The sequence below is a fragment of the Scaptodrosophila lebanonensis genome, unplaced genomic scaffold (genome assembly GCF_003285725.1).
Source record: "Scaptodrosophila lebanonensis strain 11010-0011.00,11010-0021.00 unplaced genomic scaffold, SlebRS2 tig00000001-arrow-pilon, whole genome shotgun sequence".
NCBI classification, from domain to species: domain Eukaryota; kingdom Metazoa; phylum Arthropoda; class Insecta; order Diptera; family Drosophilidae; genus Scaptodrosophila; species Scaptodrosophila lebanonensis.
Window position 1 is genome coordinate 23,689,095 of NW_022060529.1, and position 15,944 is coordinate 23,705,038.

Genomic DNA, 15,944 nt, shown 5'->3' on the forward strand with positions numbered 1-15,944 from the left:
AAGTTTTGAGCTAAATATAAAATAGTTTGTTTATCCATAAGGAAGCATCGTAGAGAGTAAGGTATAGGCACATACTCGTATATGATCAGTATGACAGGAGGAACAAGACAACTAATAACCAATTAAGAGTATTGATCGCGAATAGTTATTATGGATCACAAAATTATAAATAAGATAAAAATATTTTCGAGTCCATGATTTTGCTGTAAGTCACATGAAAAGCTATATGTATAGTCGTAGCTGCGGCGCAGGCATTCTGCAACATATGTATGTGTTTGAAACTTCAGTTAAGATAGTACAGTGCAGTACGAAATAATCCCAATATAATTAATTTTAAGTTGAAAAGTTTTTTTTTAAGGAATAGGGCTGGTATATAGAATCGCTATAAATATATTTTAATAAATAAATATTAAAAGTACTATTAGATAAATATTTTCTACATAACGATTTTGAAATGCGTACAAGTTTAATTTACTGAGTAGGTGAACCGATTTATCGTTCAATATTCCGACCGCATATAGTCGTACATATGTATGTATATACTACGTGTAAATGTTCAACCAGATACCTCTTTAGAAATAAATATGGGTATATTTAGGTATTCATGAGGGTATTATTATTATCTTCCAACTACAAACTACTTGTATATATGTAATTATCATAATTTTGTAATGACCAAAAACATTAGATTAAATTTGACACGACCGGGAAATACGCTAAAACCAGAAAAAGTTTCGCCATTTAGAAGGAAGATCTGATTTGGTAATACGTTCGCGTATTCGTATGCAGCGTAAAAAGAGTTTAAATGGGAAAGCGATAGGTCTATCCGCCCTGACTTCTGTTCGGGTGCCCGGTCTAGTCCGTAATCGCGTGTACGGCTGCGAGTATGGCTGTTCCCTGTGTTTCGTCTCTTTAGGAGCACGCTAAGGAAAACTAAACAGAACATTTAGTTTTCGTGGATGATTGTCCGCATGTGTGCGTGAGACCGGGCCAGGACCTTGCGAGCGATAAACCGAAGCACCAACCCCTACCATCACACGAACAAAAGTTTGCAGTTTGTGTATAAAGCGTTTTAACCATTCTTCATTATATGTAGCGGATACATCCTACAAGTATATGTTTGTGCATATATACTTTGAAATATATGTACAAACATATGAGTGCGTGTGTGTTTATTTGGTTTGGAAAAGATACACTCTACGTATACAAGTATTAATGCACAGTCAAATGGTGGTGCAACGAACTGATTTCCTTTACACTAAGATTGGTCGTAACACGGTTAAAATGTTTTTAAAGGGAATCTCTAGAATTGGATATGCTTTTCTTTTTAGGGATTGTGTAACGATCCAAAGACAACTTAATTGTTATATTTTCTACTTGAAAGTACAGATGAAACCAAGTTGAACTCAACTTAAACTTCAAGCTCTATTTCCACTTAACCTACACTTACATACTACTAATTTTTACATGCCATAACGCCGTGCAACTGCCGCGACTTTTAAATAGATCTAGACTACTCCATCATTCGAATTCGACATTTTTATTTAAAATGGGAATCATATAACAAGTACCCAAAGAATGAATTCACATTCGAATCTCCTTCTTAACACGACTACACACCTTTATGCCACATATGCTGAGTAGAGGCTGTCTGTATCTTAAATTACGTTTTATTATCTCAGAGCCATAAAATGTCAAAAAATGGAAATTATTAACGTGTTCGAAAAAGGAGAATTATCTGTGCGTGAAATTGCAAAGTGTGGAAGTTTTAAGTTATCTTTAAAGTGTTTGAGCAATCAATTATAACTAACTTTAGACCGGTTTTGTATTAATGAGAATCATACAAGTGTATACGTACGTATGACATATTTGTACAATACAAGTTGATTCATGCTTTCTCAAAATTTCAATATTTGTACAACGTTTCAAATAAAGGAAAATAGCAGTCCATGTTGTTGACTCCAACAATTTAGACAAAACACTGCATCAGTAAGCTTTCTACTATTAAAGTATTCACTGTATATACATACATGTGTATTTAGGTTATTCTTGTTGTTATTCAAAAAAAGTTACTGGCAGAGACTATACATTTTCACATATATTTAGCAGCATTTGGAGTTGTCTTAGATGGCTATATATTAATATTTTTTATGCCGACAAACATAGGCCGACTACAAAGGTATGACAATATAAAAGCCATAAAAAAGTCTTAAAAGCTATTAAAGCCTAAGTATAGATATGAAATAAAATTACAATAATATATAAAAATCCTCCGACTTGATGAAGGAATTCTATTTACTTTGCCCCGAATCACAACCAAGTGCAGTCAGAGGCGTTAATCGACCTATAAACAACAATTTAATAAACAAAATTTCCAAATAAAAAGAAAAAATTTTGGAAGAAAGAAAGAAGATTCCAGAAGGCTTTTAGAAAAGAAAGAAAAAGTTTGGTTGAAATCAGATGGAAATAAATTATTATTATAAATCAAGCATAAAACCCAAAGGGGATTGTGCAATGCATAATCAGTTGTGAATCTATTACGGATAAGGGGAAGATAATTTCTGTTGGTCTGCAAGGAACTGAAAAATTAAGACGACCTAAAAGGAAAGAATAATCGAAACTCCCGATCAATTTGTGGAGGAGCACCACTCCAGCCAGCGAAGGAAGATTTATTAGCAGAAGTGTTCTTGCGTAGGGAGGTAGATGAAGAGCAAATAATTGTTTCTGAACCGACTCTTGACACGAAACTAGTATTGGATTTTAAGCCAAAAATTCATCAATTTAATGTCCATTGTGACGTCACTGATATTGATTTGGGGTTCAATCTATACCTTAACAAAGTTTGTGTTCACTCCAGACTCCATTTGTGCACCTGATTCTTAACATTTTTTGGACAACACCGAAATCTGTGACCACGAAAAGGGGATTTCTTGGTAAAGAATATAAGCAAGAGAGCTCAATTTTAAGACTGCTTGGCATACGAGCTCAGTTGATGTGTAATATTGATTTGAGGATACTATACAAGTACATACCTGATTTACAGTCGTTTCATGTAGCGGAGTTAAGCATATTGCTCAGCTCAAGGGCGTAGGCAGGGGATGGCCGTTGCCCCCTCTACAAAAAATGTTGCCATATCCCTTTCAGACCCTGATGCACCAATTTTGCGGGTAGATTCTGTACAAAATATTTCCATTTATATTTGACGAATGTTTATAAGATCTAAACGCATCGATTATGCATGTTATTGTTTACGTTTGTTTCTCACATTGTTCCGTGGTTCCCTTTACCGTTACTTGAACATGAGTAAATTTCTCGAGAAACTTTTCAGTTTTGACAAAATAAGCTGCAGAAATAAGAAGGCACTTCAATATAAAATAAAATTAATAGCGAAAAACTAGCGAAATTAAGGCATTATAAATTTTTTTAAAATAAATCTCAGTGTTTGAAATGAGTTTCAGCAAAAAAAATACTTTTCAGCTAACATTTTAAACGGATTTCCTTCCCATAAAGGATATTAAAATTGCCAAAACTAGGCATTGAGAAAAGTTTTGTATAACATAAAGACTATATATTTCAAAAATCATAAACTAATAATAATAGCGTGGGGTCTGAAAGGAAATAAAGTCGACCACATGTTCAGTATTATGACGCACTATTTCGCCTTAAAATGGAACTGAGTTGGATTTTTTGAAGTTTTTTCATTGATCATATGCATACATTATTTTTGAAATGCATCGTGCATTATTTAATCAAAATTTTTTGGCCCCTCTTTGGTAAAAGTAGCGTACGCCCTTGGCTCAGTTGAATCGCTTTAACTCAATCGGAGACTATTTGAATTCCAACATTATACATTTTTTACTCGAAGTGTTAATCAACATTCATCCAAAGTACTAGGTGGTAATACATTTATTTCGGTTGTTTCAGATTGCAAGAGCTGCTTCGATAATTGAGGCTCTGGACAAATTATGTGCTGCTGGAATAGCCACAATGTGTTATGGCTTTGTAGGAAATCGAATCTACACATTAAATATCTTCGATAACTCGCTCGAAAATTGCATTTAAAGCTTGAGCGAATAAATAACGAAGCTGCTTGTTCTATCGAGCGTTCCCTGCATGCACATACATACCTACATACATACATACTCGTATATAGTCTGTTTGTATCATCTATTGAATCCAGCTTATTGCCACTGCGCGTGGTCGTCGCCTGGTCCGTGGCAGCGGCGGCCGTTATCCAACGAATTATACGCGCCCCCTCACCCATCCACCCCCCTTTCTGGCTGTCTGCCTGCCTCCTGCCTGCCGCCTGCCTCCTGCCTGCCTGCCTGCCTGCTTGCTGGCTAGTTCTCATATGTGGTATCTGGCTGGCTAGCTCCGCTGGCTGCCTATTCGTTTGTCCTCGGTTGGTCCGTATGCTGACTTGGCTCGCAGTGTGTATCTATAAGTATGTACTTTAATGTATCTGTGTGTTTGCATGCATGCACGTAAGGAGCGAGGCGCGCGCTCTCGCTTCGTGTTGTTCGTGCAGCGAAAACTTTTTGCCAACGGCGGCGACGCCTCAGTGTTGCTGTTGCTTCTGCCATCTCTGTTGTTGTTATTGTTGTTGTTGTTGTTGTTGTTGCTGCTGCTGTTGCTGTTGTTGGTCGCATTTGTTGTCGCAATGTGCTTATTGCTGCTCCGGTTCTGCTGCCTAGTTGCTGTCATTGTTGCCGTTGCTGTTGCAGTTATGCGCCAGCTTTTAAGTGTGTTCGTGTGTGTGTGTGTGTGTGTGTGTGTGTGTGTGTGTATCTGTATCTGCGCAGCGAGCATTTTCTTTACTATTGTGAAAATTATACAAATGCTGCAGAAACGACTGCGGCAACAACAACAACATCAACTGTAAGCTCCAAGACGACATTGTCACCCTGGATGTGCAACTGCAAATGTTTCCATATCGCCGTCGCGACGTCTTAGCTGGTCCTCTTTGTTGCTGTCAATGCGCTCGTCTGACACCTTGCCTCTCATATACTGGCTGACTGACTGACTGACTGATGCGCGCTTGAATGCTGAAATGCTCGCCCGCCACTCCGCTTGTCACGCACTCTATTTGCATCTGCAAGATACATTAGACATTTGCGCTGCATTTCAAGTTGAGATGCCACGCTGCACGCACACAAACACACACTTACATGCATATGCATATGCATTTATATATGTACAAGTATGTACATATGTAAGCATCTGCACACTTATGTGCTTAAGTACATACATACTCGTATGTACGTATGTGCCTTTCGCTTTGCATCTATTTCTGTGCCGTGCGGAAATCGTTGTAATTTGCATGGCTTAGTTGTGGGCGACAGAATTTTGGGTGTGGCTTGGCAGCTGCCTCAGTACGTGCCTCTGCCTCCGCCTCTGCCTTCGCCTGCGACGACAAGTGCGCGCGCTTCTGTTTCAACTCATTATATCGAATTGAAATACACACGAGTACAAGTAGTGCCTACATGCAACAACAAGAATCATTATGTTGACTTTCTCCTGTCGTAGCTGCTGCTAATGGTCCGGGGTAGCTACATACATTGGTTTTCTTGTTGCAATCTCTGCGGCAGCTGCAGTCGCCTTCGTTAATTAATGTGCTGCTCTGTGGCAGACCTACAGAAACGGGCCCTGCCCCCTCGAACGCCACGTATGTCGCAAACTACGGCCATCATCAGGGCTCAATATAATAGAAAATCTGTCCACAAACTCAAATGCGTACCTCAAATTGAAAACTTGTGTTGCACTAACTCCTAAATCTCAATTATGATGCGTAGCTTGCTCAGTACTAGCGAGTAGAGTTGATTAATCCGATACTAATACGGATGAGCAAATTGAAGGTGTAGGGTCGGCCTGTTCTAAAGTTCTCTTATTCTATAACTTTTTTTACCTTACATAATATTACAAATTGCATAACAAATCTGCGCTGCAGAAAAAGGCTTAAAACATATACATACATACATATTATATCTTAATCCGAAGACTTGCATCCTAAAAAGAACGCCTGCCGGCCATCTATGCTCCGACTTTAGCCACACGTAGCCAGAGGTATAGGCAAAATAACAAACATAAGCATTGTGATAATGTTCATGAAATGTTCATGAAAACTTAACAAGAAAATGTCACTAATTCAGTTAAGATTTTAAAAAATACAGACCCATCAAAAGCTTGGCCGACAATCGTGGTGAAATTTCTTTTATGAATACAAAACCAAAGGAAATCCTAAAGAAATACAACTGTACACAAAGGGTAATAAGACAGAACGCTAAAGTCGAGCAAACCCGACAGTGAAATACCCTAAAATACCCGAAATCCAGGCGTTCATCCAGACAGACGGAGGAACATTTCTAAATCGATTTGTCTCGTCATGCTGATTAAGAATACATATATACTTTATGGAGATGCTTTCTTCTGCATGTCACATTCTTCGCACAAATTATTAATCAAATTAGGGGTAATAATAATGACTGATGCAACTTTTAAATGCAGCGTTTTACAAGAAAGACGGGTGAAGTCTTCTTCCTTCAGATGTTACTCCTATGCTGGCACATAGCCGTTGGCCTCGCAAATTTCCAAGCTTGCAAAATATACTGTTTATTGTCACCTTACTATATAGTATGTGAGTATACATACATATGTATGACAAGACGATTCTTGTCTAAAAAGTATTCCAAATGCTAGTTGAGTTACAATGTTAACTTCTAGTTGCCCCGAAAAAAAGGAATAAATACTTGTAGTATACCCATGTACTCGTAATTCCTGTTGATCGTTTATTAATAAAATTGACGAAGCTCCTGAAAAAATATCGAAATCAACTGATGCTCCTCCATGTGCAATTCCTGATGATAAGGGGGGTTAACAGTTCACCATGTCCTGTCCAGCCTGTTTGTCGACACAAAAGCAATAAAATAAAGTAAATAAAAACAGTTTCAATATAGCTTACAATTTCATCTGAATTGTGTAACGAGTACATGCGTGTGTATGTCTGCAGTATAGAGATGAGTCACAGCAACAACAACAGCAGATTGGCACTTACTGGATGTGATTGTCAAATTTGAGTTGAAAACTCCAAGAATTACGGGAGTTATGGAAAATCACTAAAAGCGGGGGCCTTGGTCGGATATCCGGATACCAAGCTTAGTCATTCTTGCTCTTATATTTTCAGACTGACGGATAGGCAGACGGTCGCTATATCGACGCGTCTTATCATGCTGTTCAAAAATACATGTACATACAAGTATACATATGTATATGTACTTTGTGGGGCCTGTTCCGCCTAGCTGTGTGTATTACTTACATTCGCACTAAACTAGTATAGCCTTTTAACCTTTGGGAACAAGGTATATCAAGAACAGAGTGCTAAAGTCGAGCGAGCTAAACTCTTAAATACCCTGTACCTCCCACAAAAAAGAAAAAAAATTTATAAATTTGAAAATTATTTAATTAAATTGAATACAAATTAGTTTCAACAGCACACATTTTCATCAGAATCGTGTTTTAGAATAAAAAATAAAAAAAACTTGACCTGCCTAGGACTTAGGGGAACCTGTATACCAAGTTTGGTAACTCTAGATCTTGTACTTTCTGAGATCCTTGCGCTCATCCAGACGGACGGACATACGAACATGGCTATATTGACTCGGCTTGTCACCCTGATCAATAATATATGTATATACTTTGCGGGGTCTGCCACGTAGTGAGAGGTCAATAGAGAGGTAGAGAGAGGTAGTTATAGCCATAAATGTAGTCTCTGCCCATGCCCCAGTAGCAACGTCTCTAGCATTCTTGTTATACTTGCAAGCTCAAATTTTGTAGGACAATCGTATCAGTTCAATGAGGATCCAATAATCGGATAGCGCTGGAGCGTAATCCGGATCGTTCGCCCGCTCGACATTAATTAGTTGCGATGCGAGCCGAAGCTGTCAAAGCCGTGGCGGGCATCTTTTGACTTTGAGCAACTCCCCCCTCCCCCTCACGCATTGGCCGGCTGCATGCGGTTGCAGAAAAAGTTGAAAATTAACAAAACCCAAAAGCGTTCGGTTCGTTGCTTCTCAGTCGCTCAGTCGCGCAGTCAGTTATTCAGTCGTTATGTCGGTCAGTCGCATCGGTGGCATCGGTGGCATCGGTCTTTTAGTTTCTGTTGCCTTGGCTTGCTCGTTTGCTCGCTTTGGTGGCCCTTGCACTCATTTATTTCGCCGTTGGCTCCTTCGTCAGTTGAGAGCTAGCGATGTGGCAGAGGCAGCAAAATCAGCTCTGTCGCTGCCCTCAGATGGGCTCTCACTGACACACACACACACACACACACTCACCCTAACACACAGACACACATTTATAAAAAAAAAACACACACACACATACAGAGACACACGCACGTACTTATAAATTTTTTCTTCCGCACATTTTTTATGCATGTATTCTTTGCTGCTTTTGTGTGGCACAGCAGCATCCAAGGAGGTAGGACGGATGGAGGTGGTGGCATGCGGAGGCACGAGCAAAACTTGGTCTTTGTTGTTGTAGTTTCCAAAGCCAATGCCACCTTTTGCTCAGCGCGTCTACTCTGTACTCTATCCCTCGACTTGCCTCTCAACTCAACTCAATTCGACCCGACTCGTCTCTTGCCTCGCCTCGCCGCGCCTCTGCTCTCCCCACTTTGTTTGTGGCAGGCAGCCAGACCAAGCTGACGAGCAAGTTTGAATTGTAATCCTTGTTGTTGTAGTTGGCACGCTCGCCTTTTGCGTTGTGTTGTTGTTGTTGCTGCTGCTGCCGCTGCTGTTGCTGTTGCAGCATCAACTTTGCAAGCTCTCGGCTCTGCCGCGGTGAGTGTGTATGTGTGTGTGTGCGTTGTGCTGTGCTGTCGTGTGCCCGTGTTGTCCCCACAAGCAGCCAACCAACCAAATACATTCAACATGAGCGGCGATGCTTTGTCTACAGCCCCTCCTGCCCCAGCCTCCTGCTGAAGCCTCTACCTCCTAACGTCGCCTCCTGCAGTCGTCATAGTCGGTTGCAATACTCTCCAAATTAAAAGCAGTTGCTATTTTATCAAAAAGGATTTGTGACGTGCTCGAACGATTAGAAGAATTTAAGCTCTGAAATGATATTGAAACTCAACAGTAAGTAACTGATATACTTACTTGCATTTTCCTTTACGTACCCGTATATATGCATTTCCATTCTAAACAACTGTCTGTAGTTTAATTTCATAGAATAGGCAAAAACTTATCCTACTTAATTATTGCATATGGGATTAAAAATCCGGATATAAATAAGTCCACTTAAAAAAAAAGTTGTGCTAAATGAAATATAAATTTTAGAAATTTAAGTAAAACAACCTTTGCAGGGTACTTGTGTGTCGAAAAATTCAAAGGGCATTCCCTCTAATGCTGTTGTTGTTGTTGCTGTCGCTATTGCTGCTCTGTATTGCCCTTTTACATTTCATTTTGCTTCAAGTCCACCAAGCTCTGCGCTTTGGCAAATTTTTTTGTGTTTCTTTTTGTTTTTTGCCTTGCCGTCGTTATCGTCGCCATTGGCGTCGGCGTCGACATCGACATCGACGTCCTCGTTGCTTTTCTATAAAACACATTTTATTTTAGTTTCAGCCAAGTTTTGTTTTTATTGGGCGCATGTGTTCCCCGTGCTTATAACGCGCCCAGGTCTCTGCCTCTACTCTGCTCTGCTTCGGTACTAGGTTGCCACTTGGCGAATGCAACAATGGCTCCATTAGCAGCAGCTGCCAGGCAATTGTTCGTTGCATTATTGAACTGTCCAGGTGTGTGTTTGTGTGTGTGTGTGTGTGTGTGTGTGCTACCTGTGAATGACATAGCCTTTAGCTTTTTTTTGGCTCCATAATGAACGCATGATATTTTAGCACCTACACTTCTGCAACATTGTTGGCATTGCAGTTGTTGTTGTTGCTGCCGGCTGCACTGCACAGTTATATTGACGACAACTGAGGCTGCTGCGCTCATCTCATCTTCTTCTGTTGTCTTCTGCCGCTCTCTAGCGTGCCCTCATTTATCAACGGTGCGCACAACGCAATTTCGCTTGGCATTATTCAACAATTTTCAGTGGTGCCTTCGCAGCAGCAACAACAAAAGCAACAACTGACACACGCAATAAGCTGAGGTCCCAGCGACAAAACTTTTGGCAGTCAAATCAGTTAGACAAACAGGCTTTCTGACTGTGGGAAAGAGGAGGATAAGCGACACCCTCCCAGGCACAGTGTTGCATCATTTTCGCTTTGATGACAGTCCAGCTCACAAACACTTGCGTACGTATATGTATGCACTTGACTAGCACATACCGCCACATTACAAATTTGCCTGCTCCTCACTAACACGCGCACCTTACGGCAGGCAGCATTATTGTTGTTGCTACCTCTCCCCACAATGCATTTGCTCAATTTCTCATCCGTTTTTACTTAACGATCCACGCATGTGTATGTCTGAATATTCGTCTGTTGTTCATTCGTTCATCTTATTTCGGCTTTTGTAGCAATTTTAATTACCATCACTTCAATAGACGATGACGACGCCGACGCTTGCCGCTATGCAAACAACAACAACAACAGCAACATCAGCAACATTAATAGTAACAACAGTACAAACAATAACACGAAATTTAAATGCAAAAAGAAATTGAAACAATCCAAATGACTGACTGAATGGCTGACTGGCTGCCACTCTGGCCCCGCCACCATCTCACACTTTGCCTCGCCATCACTTGAAATAAATACACAGAAATAACAACAATAACAAAAACAACAAAGTGGCGGCAACGTTCGTTAAATGTTGAATAAATTTTCTCATATAATGTCGTCGTCGTCATTTTGTTGCTGCCCCACTCGCAGTTGTCTCCACCAGCCAGAGTTGTTGTTGCTCTTTCTGGTAGCCCTGTCGCTGTCGCTGCTGCTGCTGCTTCATACTGCTGCTGCTGCTTCTACCTCTACTGGGGCCGCTGCTTCGCTTTGGCTTCGGCTTGCTGTTGTCGTTAGTTTAGTTCGGTAACTCGTCGCGTAAGCAAGCAAAGTCAACGGGCGAAGCGAAGAAAAATTACGAAAAATTTCCTGTGTGTCTGAATAAAAAGAAGGAAATTACATACATACAAAAATAAATAATGTGTTCGTGTGTTTTTATTTAATTTGTGAGTGTGTGGGTGTGTAAGTAGCCGTGCGTGTTTTTAAAAAGCCGCAGACTACAAAGCCAATGATATCGATGAGAGTGTTAAGAGCAACAGCAACAGCAAATGTGAGATATGTACATGTGTATGTTTGTATGTATATCAATATTTATTATTGCAAAGAAAGAATAAAAATCGAATTTGTGAAATTGTAGCCCGTATGCGCCGCATGGTTGCTACCGCCGTCTGTCTATATGCCTATGTGAGTGTGTGCGTGTGTGTTAAATAAAACGTGTGGCCAAAAGGCTAAGAGACAGACAGGAAGTGCGACAGATACACAAATGCCAAACGAACGCTTTTGGCCAAGAGCGCGGCAAGAGGCAGCAAAAAACTCAAGCAAACCAAACCAACCAACCAAGCAGTCAGACCTCGTCCATCTGTCCCTCAAGCTTACGTGTGTGTGCTTTTGCATGCGAGTGTGTTGAGTTCGCGATTCTGCTGCCGCATTTTCTTTTGTCGATTGTACAGCCACGGCGACGTTGAACACTCTTGAAGCAAAAGCCCGCAAAAGGATTCATCAGAATGTTCACTAGTTGCAGTGTAAGGTGCCATAAATAAATGTGTATATACATATGAACATACCCCTTTCCTCTCCTACTACCGCCTCTCCTACACAGTTTTCGTGCAGTGAATTGTCAAATTAATAAATATAAGAACAAAGCGTTTCCGAAGCCACAGCCTGTAACTAGAAGCGCCGACCCTTCGCCTTCTCTCCGTTCTTTCTATACACTTATGTATGTGTAGAAATGTACAATTCAGGAATTTTAGCATAGCGGCCAGTAGATCTTGGTCTCAAATTCAAACATTCCAATTTAAATTTTCATAAATATGCGTAAACACGCATTCGGCCAAACTGAACTAAAACAATATAAAAAGAAAGCCGCTAAAAACACAACAAATAAGAAAGATAAACCGTTTTAAATGGAAAGCCGAATTCAGTGTGGGTGTGTGTGGGTGTGCGATTAGCCGAGTGAGAGAGAGAGTACAGCGAAGGCGCTTGTAGCGAGAGAGTGAGTGTTTGTTGTGTAAGTTGAGTTAAATTGAGTTTAGCAGTCTACCGTGTACCTCACGCATTGTTTTGTAGACGCATTTTAAAGTTTCGCTAAAATATTAGCGAGTGTTTGTTGTGCCTGTGCTCGCAACTACAGTGCATAAACTAGTTACTGACCATAGCAATAATAAGATTGCTTGAATTTTAACTCCAGTAAGATTTATTGCGTCAGCACTGCACTTCCCTGCGTCTTCGGTTGTGTACATTTTATGCAGCGACAGCGTCGCGTACCTATGTGTGTAATTTTCTGTATCAATAATTACGATGCCGGCGCTGCTCTGCTGCGCTCTTGTTTCACATGTACATATGTATGTATGTATGTTTGCACGTTCATACACACATATGTACACGTATATGCTCATGAATGTTTATACAGTTAGTCAAAAAGTTTGTTGATATGGATTAAAAATACATAGCTCTGTAAACGAATAATATTTAACGCATCATACATTAATATTTACTCGTAATGTACTTAAGCTGCATATAAATTTTAAAAAATGTAATTGCATTACTTCAATGGAATATAAATAAAAAATATGAACAACCAAATTGCAATTTGGGCAGAATTGGACATTATAATTTATTATGTTTATGGATTATCAGGAAATGTCACTTTCCCATTTATCCCAAAACCCTATTCTTACTATTACTCTTACACCCTTTGCTAAGTATTACAATCAGAATTAAAGGAAAATTGTCGTAAATTTAGCATGATAACAATAACAGATATAAGTACGAAAATAAATTTGTACAAACATTTTTTTGACAAACTGTACGTCGTAGTTGGAAATCGAAATTGAAGCAACCAGCAAAAGCATTCGTTGAAACGACCGACCAGCCAACAACAACAGCAACATTGGAGACATGTTTGCGCCATGGCGGTGGCTGTCGGCAGCGCTCATTTATTTTATGTCTCGCTGTCGTTCTTATTGTTGCTGCGGCTGCTCTTGTTGTTGTTGCCTTGCCGTTCGTTTGCTTGGCTTATGGGAAGCTTCGGGCCCGCTTACGCTGCCCTGCCACCTACCTCTTAATGTTCTTTGTATGTATACATATAAGTTGTAAATGTGTGTGTAAGTTCGACATGATTGTCTTCTGGGAAGTTTGCACTTTAGATTTATTTGTTATTATTAATTTTTTTGAATTGTTATTATTTTTGGAAGCGTTTTTTTTTTTTTTTTGTAACTTATCCAATTGATGTTCTTACCAATCAAGCTAGGCAGAATTATTATTTTTAAACTAAACTTTATTGTCCTTAACTCTTCAACATTTAACAGCTAGTTTCTCCTTCCTGTTCTTATTTGTACATACATATGTACATATGTACAATATGTATGTTTTTATGTACGTTTGTACTTAAACAGGTCCTCAGTTGTAGGGAACCAATCAATTAATTGTTTCAGCAAAAGATTTTACTAACTAGACCTCTCGATTTCGTAGATAAAAGTGAGCGCACGATTAGCTGTGGGTTAAAACGTGGAGTTTGCCGAGTTGTTTGGCTATTGTATGACTAACTGGGCTGGTTGACTAGCTGATTGTCGACTGTAGTTGTTGTTGGTAATACTCTCGGGCCATTCACTCATTCGTTTCTAAAATACAATTTTTTGCTGTTCGTTTTTGCTTTTATTATATAGCGCGGCTCAGTTGTGGATTTGTTGTTGTTATTGCTGCTGCTTTTGTTGTATGATTTCGATGTGTACATATGTATGTATGTATTTAGTTTGTGTGAATGTACGTACATATACATGTGTACAAATATACACACATACAAACATACATATGTATGTATGTATGTATGGATACAGCTAAGTTTCGGCCTGTGAGTACGTCCGTCTGTTTGTCTGGCAGTTAGTCGTTCAAGTTTTGCGTTTTTCGTTCGCTGTCGGGTGCGCTGTTTTTATTTTTCTTGTTGTTGTTGCTGCTGGTGGCGGTTTTGGCTTGCCGGCCATGCTGCTCCAATGTCCGTCTGCTCCTCGCTGATTGCTTTGGCTTGTTTTGCTTACCCCAACACAGCTCTTTTGCTGTGACGTTAACGTCGACGGTGACGCCGACAACGACGACGACGCCGACGTGTACGTTGCTGCAGCAGTGTGTCTTTTTCATATTATTTAATTTATTTCGTTGGTTTTTATTGTTGCCGTCTGACGTCCACCCTACCGACACGTCTTTGTTGTTGTTGCTTTTGTTGTTATGTTTTCTGTGTGTATGTATACTATACACACAATTCGTCATGTCGTACCATTTATTTGTTGTTGTTATTGTTGTCGCTGCTGCTGCAGTAGGACGTCAACATCGGCATCGGCAATGGGACTAGTTTCTCATCATTGCCTTTTGCCCTCACCTTCTCGCCACCTCTCTCTCTCTCTCTTACTCAATCACTCAGTGTTCTGCTCCCGTCCCTCTCACTCAGTCAGCACTGACAACCGGCACAGGCCACAGATTCATCCCTTCAAATAATTTTTGAGGCATTCATGATGAATTTGTTTTCTTGTTTAATTTTAGTCATTCGGGTTTGCGTTCTTGTTTCACGCCAAGCTGCGTGTCCTCTGCCACCGTCTCGGCACCCTCACAATTTCACAGAAGCAACTACGCACACACACACACTCATATTCCTACATGCATATGTGTGTATATGTGTATGTACATGCATATGTGTGTACCTGCATACGCTCAGATGCATCTGCTGCCGTTTTAAATCAAATTCGTTCGAAAGACCTTGTCCAGCTGTAAATACATAAACACATACATTGATGCATAAGCTCATTACTATCTGATTTACAGTAACTGAACAATTAAAACCTTTTGTAAAACAATAATGTTTTTTTGGTGGTTAATAGAAGGCATGTTTTGAACGGTGTTTTTTTGAAATTCGGTATGCAAATGGGGGTATCATTTGTAGAAAGATCTTTTAATATGGGATGACTTCTACACGAATCCATACATTAATTAGCTGCCGGCGAGCAAGCATAGTCTTAAATAGATTCGATTCCGTCACCCTAGTTGACTTTTTATTTAAATTTACTGCTAGCGAGCTTACGTTTATTTATCACTGAGTTCTGTACAAGGGTTTGCATACATACTTGATCATGGATGTATATTTGTGGTCGATAACTTTTACTGGAATGCTACCATATTATTATAATAATTACTTTAGTTTTGGTTAGGTTCGTTCGAGCGCTCTAAGATCCTTTGTATTTATAAAACGATCCCATAGACAGAATGTCTGTTTGTTCGTCCATACGAACGCAGAGATCTTTCGAACCGTAATTGGGAGGGACACCGAGCTTGGCATGTAGACTTGGTCAGAAAGATCTTCATTTGTTGATATAGCAGCCATAGGAGCGATTTTCAGTTTTTCATGTGAGCTTTGATTTATAAATAAATATGTATACTGAGATGAAATCGTATGTGCCACCGCCCATGAATTGATTAACTTACGTTGAGCGATAATTGTTTTCTTGGCCTCTTTATCCGTTCTGCCCCCTCCATCATCTCTCGTTATCTTTACATTATAAAGGCGAATAAAAGATCACACAGCTGCAAACGTTTTCAACTGATTCAATTGAAAAATTTATTTCAATATTGCCGGTCCCGTTCCCTCTCTTGTCAATTCTTTAGATGGGCACTCGGACAGCGCCGATGCCGTCGTTGTGTGACTGTCCGGCTGTGCTGTTTATTAGGTTTCTTACTTAAAACTTGTGCCACT

At 39.9% G+C, this 15,944-nt stretch overlaps 1 protein-coding gene across 4 annotated transcripts in view; it reads left to right on the forward strand.

The window, feature by feature from the left end:
- The window catches only part of LOC115634529, a 45,795-nt gene that overhangs the window by 4,783 nt on the left and 25,068 nt on the right, over positions 1-15,944 (forward strand). Inside the window, exon 1 of one of the 4 annotated variants that reach the window (XM_030532336.1) lies at positions 11,615-11,730. The exons of the other annotated variants lie outside the window; for them this stretch is intronic. The gene's annotated coding sequence lies outside the window, so the exon portion shown is untranslated. Of the gene's footprint in view, positions 1-11,614; positions 11,731-15,944 lie in introns of those variants that run through there. 4 annotated transcript variants of the gene reach the window in all.